A 9,011-nucleotide genomic window follows, 5' to 3' on the forward strand; every position below is an offset into this window, starting at 1 on the left:
CTCACTATGATCAACACTGAACCCTATGAATACTAGTTCTACTCTGACACACATGGGGTCACTATGAATCAGGATGGACAGGAAAAGAACTGGCTAACTGCACCAAATGCCACATGTACAGCTGCTTGAAGACAGGATTCCTGAGTCTCTTACCGTAAAGGCGAGAGATGCCAGTTCCCTCACTCCAGCTCCTGCTCCCACCACACGCTCCTGCTCATCTTCCATGACCCACTCTCCCTCCACTGGATCTTATTCTCTGATATTTTTTCAATCCTTCCAGTGACTTATCTGCATCCCAATGTTATTCAACATCGACAAGGCCCAGGGATCATTCTTCTTTTGAACTACCTTTGCTCTGGGAAATCCTGTTTGTTACAGATCTTTCAATGACCACATCTAAATGTCTCCCTTTATGTAGTAATATGTTTAACTGAGCACGGAACTCCACAATGAGAAAGTTCTAAAAGAAAGTGTTGGTAAGTCTTACACCTAGTGTTGCTGTAGTAACAAAAAAAATCTCACAAACCGGGAGCTTTACAAAATACAGATTTGGAGGCTAGAAGTCCACGTTCATGAGGTCAGTTCTACAGGAGGGCCTTTCTTTGCTGGTGGCCCCAGATGCCCACAGCATATTCATTCGTTGGCACCTCACATGGTGTCTGTACCCACCGTTGTTATAAAACAGAGTTCGGATCTTGTGCTCATTAACATAACAAAGAAAGTCTTGCTTTCCACATGGGATTGCATTCATGGGTACAGGGTTAGGGCTTCGACATACCGTATTAGGGAGCACAATTTGATATCTAAAGCCCCAGCTCTTCTAGCCTTGTGTTTATCTTCTCAGGGGATGAAAACACCAGCTGCTCAAGTACTCTAGCTAGCAACAAGAGACAATTCTCAACCATTTTCAAACTTTTCTCTCCTACATTAAAGTTTTATAGCCACCTAATAAACTGTCTCAAGTCTCTGATCAAGTGTCCTCCTCTTTATCCTCCACACCACTGTTCCCTTGTGTACTTTCTGTCCTCAGTGAATTACTGAGTGACCTCGATGGAATTCCTTATTCCTTAGCACTCCAATGCATGTTAAACACTAGTGCCACGGTTACACTACAAAGACACCTGTCAGACAGCTCCCTGAGTCATGAATCTGCAGCGGCTGTCCATACCCTACCATGACCCCAGCAGGCTCCAACCCTAGCTTTCCACCCTGTGTCCCCACCACGCTACACCACACACAGTCAAACTGCATCTCTCAGGTTCTTTAGCTCACCACGTAGTCTCATCCCTAACGTACCACCTTTGCGGTTGGCTCTGGTGCCATGTGAAGGTTCACGCCAGCGTGGAGCATTTCCAGATACCCAAATCCCTGCTCCTCAAATTCAGGGCTTGCTCCTTTGTCCTCTCAAAGCACGTACCTCCACTACAATTCTTACAGTATTTCAACAGAGTTGGTTCTTCCTAGGAGTGTCTCTTCCCACAGACTGTAAACTCATGTTCCTGCCCAGTGCCTCGACATCAAACACTAGTTGTCCCTCTCACTGACTCTGGGTCATGGTAACCCCATGTATGTCAGCAGACTGTGCTCCCAAAGGTTGCCAATGGCTGAAATTTTGTAAGTCTTCCTTTTCAGTGTTTCTTCTAAAACCTTCTGGGTGGACTTGAACCTTTAACCTTTCAGTTAGCAGCAGAGCATAGTGATGGTCCATACGACCAAGGACTCCATCTGATACCTGTGGGCAGTCAATACTTCACTCCAGTCATCTTCACTCATCCAAGTCTAATAATCCACTGATCAATCCTGTATCATACTAAGTAGGCAGGGCATCACTCAACACCTGTTTTTTCTTTGTAAGAATAAATAAATCGATAAATGGTTAAGTAGATTAAAATCTAGGACAATAGTACTTAAAAACCCTTTACATTCTTAATATAGATAAGTGCTGTCAAGTCACTTCTGCCTCATAGCAACCAGTCTAGGGTTTCTGAGGAGTAGCTGGTGGGTTTGAATTGCCAACGTTACCTTGTGGTCCAGTGCATCATCCTGAAGATTAGCCCCATCTTAAGTGCCTTACATGTTGTTGTTAGGTGTTGTCAAGTCAGTTTCAACACTACACACAACAGAATGAAACACTGGCCATTCCTGAGCCCTCCTGACAACTGTTACAGTTCAGTCCATTGTTGTTACCACTGTGCCAGTCATCAGTGGAACCTTCTTCTTTTTCACTGACCCTGCACTTTACACGCTTGATGTCCTTCTCCCCGACCTGGTCTCTCCTCATAACATGTCCAAAGTATGAGAGACGTGTCTAGCCATCCTGACTTCTTAGGAGCTTTCTGGCTCTACTTCTTCCAACAGAGATATGTTCTTCTGGCAGTTCATGGTATTTTTAATATTCTTCTCCAAGACCATAGTTCAAAAGCATCCATTCTTCTATAGTCTTATTCACTGCCCAACTTTCATATGCATATGAAGCTATTAAAAAGACCATGGCTTGGGTCAGGCACACCTTAGTCCTCAAGCTGACATCTTTGCTCTTGAACCTTTTAAAGAGAGAGGTCTTGCGCAGCAGATGGGCCTAATGCATACGTCGTAGGGTTTCTTGACTGCTGCTTCCATCTGAATCCATTTATCTCTCATGACAACTCTGTGAGGAGGAGCTGTCACCACTTGTTAGATGAGATGAGGAAGGCCCAAGAATCAGACTTCAGACTCACATCTAGACAGTCGTAGTCAGTATCCAAAACCAGAAACAGTGAAGTTTCCAAGTTCATTCTTGGATTTTCAAAATTTCACTCAAGATTTTCCAGTTACAATTTATGACTGTGTTTCAACTAAAGCACACACGAACTAATTAACATTTAGTAAAATATGGTAAAAAAAAAAAGTTACCGGTACCTGAGCATTGGTCTTGGTGGAGGTGGAGGTTCATCGGGATCTTGGCACCTTTTAGCTTTTTTAGTGACTTGTTTGTAGATGTTGCGGGCTGTCACTCCTACCCAGAGTACTGTGGCAAGAGTAGAATAATGAAGAATTATTCCAACCTAGAGAGAAGATTTAAGAATAAATACACAATGGGAAAAAAGTGGGGGAAGTGAACACCAGCAAGTGTAGTAGTTTCCATTAAAGCTTCTAGAAATTACTTGTATTAACTTTCAAATACCAGGTTCAAAATAGGGTTAAAGGTGTACTTTAGTGCTAGATTACTTTTCCTGCTAATGAAACAGACGTATAATAGAGGATTCTATCCTTTAATGCACAAACCAGTAGATGGAATCAGAAGGTTGATACATCTATGACTTGTACCCATGTTGTTGTTAAGTGTCGAGTTAGTTCTGATTCACAGCGACCCTGTATAAGGTTTCCGAGGAGCAGCTGGTAGATTTGAACTCCCAACCTATGGTTTGAAGTGCAGTGCTGATCCTACAGTGCCACTCCAGGAGTCCCTTAGGCCCATGTTGTTGTTGTTGTTAAGTGCTGTCGAGTCGGTTCAGACCCATAGCAACCCTGTATAGGGTTTCCAAGGAGTGGCTGGGGAGCTTGAACGGCTGATGTTGTGGTTCAAATGACCTTGCAGTCCAGTGCATTAATCCATAGTGTTATTCCAGGACTCCCCTTATACCTATTGTTGTTGTTGTTGTTGTTGTGAAGTGCCGTAGAGTTAGTTCCGACCCATAGCGACCCTGTATAGGGTTTCCGAGGAGCAGCTGGTGAGCTTGGACCACTAACCTTGCAGTTCAAACGGCTTTGCAGTCTGGTGCATTAACCCACAGTGCCACACCAGAACTCCCCCCTTATACCCATAGGTGACCCTTAATATACCACTGAATTAGCTCCCAGACAACAAGAAACCAAGGGCATGTTTCTCATAGTTGTAATGCTATGAATTATTTCCATTTATACTCCATGTTAAAGAGACACATAGCAGGCAGGAGATAACCAAAGGGTAGGCGCCATAGTACACAGAACAGACGTGTTAGATTAAAGAACCCAAGTTATAATTCAGACCAATAGAAGCATGGGGGATAAAGAAAGCAAGCTCTACTTACAGCAAAGTGATGAAAACTTCTTAGATCTTATCAAACATCTCAACGCTATAAATTGCTGGACCTGGGGACTCAGGACCACAGTCTCAGGGAACACCATGGTCAACTGGCATAACATAGTTCACAATGACAATGTTCTACACCCTATTTTGATGAATCATTCTGGGATCTTAAAAGCTTATGAGTGGCTATCTAAGCAGCAACTATTGGTCTCTCCATGAAAGGAACAAAGAAGAGTAATGAGAATTGAAGATGTTTAGAGTCAATGAATCCAGTGGACCAATAGAACACGTGAACATCAGTCTTCACAATTCTGAGACCAGAAGAACTAGATGGTGCCCAGCTACCACTATCAACTGTTTTGAAAGGGATCATTAAAAAAAAAGAACTAACCTCCTGGTCAGATATAGACTGGAGGAACCTGAGACTATGGCCCTCGACCACCCTTCAGATCTGGAACCGAACTCATGCTAAGGGCCCAATTGTCAGCTAAACAGTCGGTCTCTAGTGGGAACCGCAGCACTAGTATGGTGCGCTCACCATGGAATGGTCAATCATTCAACTGCAACTTTGACGGTTTGGGTAGTGCGTCAACAGGCATAAATATCAGGAAGATACAGGTATTCAAGTATGACAACATTCATTCTCTATACGGTGGAGCTACCTAAGAAGCATGTTTATCATATGCACTGTGTTTGAAGCAACTCTAGCTGAAGATGGGAGTTTCAGGTGAAGATAATGAGTAGCCCAAGAGAAGCATAAAAGCAATTTAAACAAGAAAATGCATATGGCACTGGAGCATCCAAGACCTAATTCAGTCTCTGCAACTATGTAAATCCGTGCTGTCATTTCAGTCATTCCTTCTTTTATAGTGAGTTATGGTATTGGAGGAGAATGCTGAAAGTACCATGGGCTGGTACAATCAGTGTTGGAAGAAATACAGTCAGAATGCTCCTTGAAAGCTAGGATGGCCAGACCTGTTCTCTCATACTTCAGACATATTAACAGGAGGGACCAGTCCCTGGAGAAGGAAAGGATATCATGCTTAGTAAAGTGGAGGGATGGAGAAAAAGAGGCAGACCCCCAACAAGATGGACTGGCACAGTGGCAGCAGCAATGGGCTCAAATACAGCAATGATTGTGAGGTTGGCGCAGGACCGGGCACAGGGTCGCTATGAGTCGGTACCAACTCGACCTAACAACAATAGTAAAATTCTATGACGGAAAACTTCTTAGAAGAAATTTCTCATTAGAAATGAACAGCTCACTACTGTCAAGCAAATCAAATTGATGGATATTATCAAATCTGTGACACAAATCAAAACATTGCCTGCCTGCCAGAGTTCATTTTTGTGAGAACCAATCTGTAATGAAAGCTTGGTAACATCAAAGTCCAAGTATATTGTGCAAGGTTATAAAAAAATGAAATGACCCAAGGCAGTCACTGTCTATAGCCAATCTCTTGCAATGACAAGACGGTGGGTTCAGTTTAGCCAAACCAAAAAAGGCCAAAGTTACTCATCTTTTTCAGGAGGTAGCTAGCTCCTTGGTTCCCATTAGTTTTGCAGACAGACGACACTATAAAGGCAGAGCTTATTGATAGAAAGTGGAACAAAAAGCATAAAATACCTTTTGAGCTATGAGAAGCCATACCAAATGCTGTTAAGTAAAAGCAGTATAAATGAATTTGGTGCCCAGAAGCTAGTTAAATTTAAAAAACAAAATTTATTTTTTAACTATAATATCAATTCAAAATGGTAGACTATATTATTGCTGGGAGTTTTCTCTGATGCAGAGGTCAAAAGAATGAGACAAGGCTTTAAAAGATGTAGGTCTAAAAGACAGGTTAAAAATATTTTCAAACAGGAAGGAGTACAAGATGGAAAATATTCCTGACTTTGATCTAAGTGAGAAAACTTTATCTTCCAGGGTTTGAAGGGTTTTCTTTGGCATTTATTAAATGTCCCGAGAAGTGTTCATCCTTGAAAGATACTGACATTTTCTAGTTAAACTATCATTACCAAATATGGACTTTCAGAAGTCTGCGATTTCCTGATAGTAGAGCTACATAACCAAATGACCAAATAAGCCACACACACAAAAGAGAAGAACTTCAATGTAGGAAAGAAGATTTGTGGTCTTACAGACGTGGCTACCTACTCCTGTATTCTCCAAATGACACTTAGGTTATATGCAAGATACATCTCCTTACCAGGACATTTGCTTCCAAATGCAATGGAAATACATGTGGAAATTCTGCAAATGTTGGAAATAACTATCCTAATTCTTACAGCGTGCAAATGCTCGCAAATGCAACAGGTTATTTGTTAAGAGAAAGTTACCTTAGAGGTCATAGACAGTGATGCCCTAAACTATAATGTGGAGATAAAAGAATAATCTTAAAAACTTCTACTTCATAGAGAAATACACATTATTTATCAAATTAAAATATCTTATCATAATTTTATATCTAGATAGAAACTTCACATACTCAAGATTCAGCATTCTAGCAGCAGTTCTCCTTTCACTGCCAAGATACCTGCGACATACCTTATGTGCAAAAATAAAGTAAGATGAATAAATCATTGACGTAGATGATAGTCACACACAATATTTTTGATAAACATATACATATATATATATATGATGTATAGCAATTGAAACAATAAGAGTTTCCACTACTGAATGCCTACTATATACCAAAAAGTCTATTGGACAGCTCTGTATGTGATTGCATTTTATCCGTCTGATAGCATCAAGTCAGTACTATTAACCAGGGTTGCCCAGATGGACAGAGACTAAGACATGTTAAATCATCCACCAGATGTTACACAGTTAGTGGCAGGGCTGTGATTCAAACCTAAGTCTGTTGGTTTCCAAAGTCTTTGATCTTTCCACAGTATAATAAATCACAGTGGTTGGGGGATGAGGGGAATCACACCTGAACCATCTAGTAGCCTTGGCGGTTTGGAGTAAACTATCTGTTCTCTTCAATTCAGTGCCTCTCTTTATAAAACATGTAAGTAAAGAAGCCCTTCCTGGGGTGAATCTGAAAGTTAATATAACGTGTGTGTGCAGTACGTTGCAAGTAGAATGCTCTTAATATTCACTGCTTAGATTTTTCCCAATGCATCTCACGTGCCATTGCAGCAGTCCTCCAGATAACGGATGTAAAGGACATCTGAGCAGGTCAGCTGGCACTGTAGTTAAGAGATTGAATCATGGACTGTTGGAGCAACAAAGTAACTTCAATTAGATCCAGCTCAATACCTCCACCAAATAGCTACAGAAATCGAGGGACAGAGATTTAACCATAACAATTATGTGGGTGCACATCTTGAACCACCTTGATCAAAAGCCTTTCTTTTTCTCTCTTACCCTGGCTTCTCAGTTCTCCTTCAGCACCTTTGGCAAAAGAGAGGTAAATGCCACCGAGAGAATTAAACGATGCCACCTGACTTAGGAACGAGAGTGGGAGATACCTGGGGACTTTAGTGACCTGCATCAATCACTGTGAGGTGGGTAGGAGACCTGCTTCTGACTGTTCACATAGCAGGTGTCCTCTCAAAGAGAGGTACAAAAGACAAATCTCAACTGACGTTGTTGCTCTTGGCCATTAAGGCTTTTTTTCATACCAGTGACCCCAGGCGACAGAACTGAACGGCTTGCTCAGTTCTAGGCTCTTTTCCAGGCTGTAGTCTCTATGGGAGCAGACGGCCACATACATCTATTCTATCAGAGAGCTCCTGAGGGGGGTCAAACTGTCAACCTTTCGATTAGCAATTGAGGGGCTTACCCACTGCACCATTCAGACACCTTACTCTACTGATGTGGTTAGGTGCCATCAAGTCAGTTCTGACTCAAAGTGAGCCTGCGAACGACACAACATAACACTGCCCAGTCCTGGACCACTCTCACCATCATTCCTATGTGTGAGTCCACTGTTCTAGCCACGGTGTCAGTCCATCTCGTTTGGCCTTCCACTCTTTCACTGACCTACTTTACCAAGTGTAGCCAGGGACTGGTCCCTCCTGACCACATGCCCAAAGTGCATGAGACAGGGTTTCATCAGCCTCATTTTAAGATTAACAACTTCTTCCAACACAGACTAGTTTCTTCTTCTGGCAGTCCATGAGGCTTTCAATATTCTTCTTCAACACCATAACTCAAAGGCATTGATTCTTCACCGGTCTTCCTTATGCATTATCCAACTATCACACGCGTTTTTGAGGCAATTAATAATACACTATACTGTATGATTTCAATATACACGAGGGGGCTTCAGAAAGCTCATGGAAAAATCTCATTATCTTTAATTCCTTTTTTCTACAACACTGCTATTAAGTTGATTGCAACATACAGCAACTCTATAAGCAGGGCAGAGTAAAACTCAATCAGGTTTCCAAGGCTTAAATAATCTTTATTTAAGCAGACTGCCTCCTCTTTTCCCATGGAACAGTTAGTGGGTTTCAATTGCTGATTTTTTGGCTAACAGCCCAATGCCTAACTCACTGTGCCACCAGGGCTCCTAGTAATAATAATTGTTGCTATTAAGTGCCACCAAGTTGGTTTCCATTCATAGCGACCCTTGTATATAGAGTTTCCAAGGAGTGGATAATGAGTTTCAACTGGAACTGACCTTGTAGACCAGTGCATTAACCCCCAGCGCCACACAAGGACTCCATAATAATGTTGTTGTTGTTAGGTGCCATCGAGTTGGTACCAACTCATAGTGACATTATGCACAACAGAACAAAACACTGCCCGATCCTGGGCCAACCTCACAATCATTGCAACGCTTGAGCCCATTGATGCTGCCACTTGGCCAATCCATCTCTCTGGTGGTCTTCCTCTTTTTCTCTGACCCTCCACCTTACCAAACATGATGTCCTTCTCCAGTGACTGGTCCCTCCTGACAACATGTCCAAAGTATGAGAGGTGAAGTCTCTCCATCCTGGCTTCTAA

General features: G+C 42.1%; 1 protein-coding gene across 1 annotated transcript in view; it reads right to left on the reverse strand.

Moving 5' to 3' along the window:
* Positions 1–9,011, reverse strand: part of GPR125 (G protein-coupled receptor 125) — a 208,236-nt gene that overhangs the window by 8,757 nt on the left and 190,468 nt on the right. The gene's annotated exons all lie outside the window — the stretch shown is intronic.

This window comes from Chrysochloris asiatica, unplaced genomic scaffold, assembly GCF_000296735.1.
Source record: "Chrysochloris asiatica unplaced genomic scaffold, ChrAsi1.0 scaffold00089, whole genome shotgun sequence".
In the NCBI taxonomy this organism is placed as follows: Eukaryota; Metazoa; Chordata; class Mammalia; order Afrosoricida; family Chrysochloridae; genus Chrysochloris; species Chrysochloris asiatica.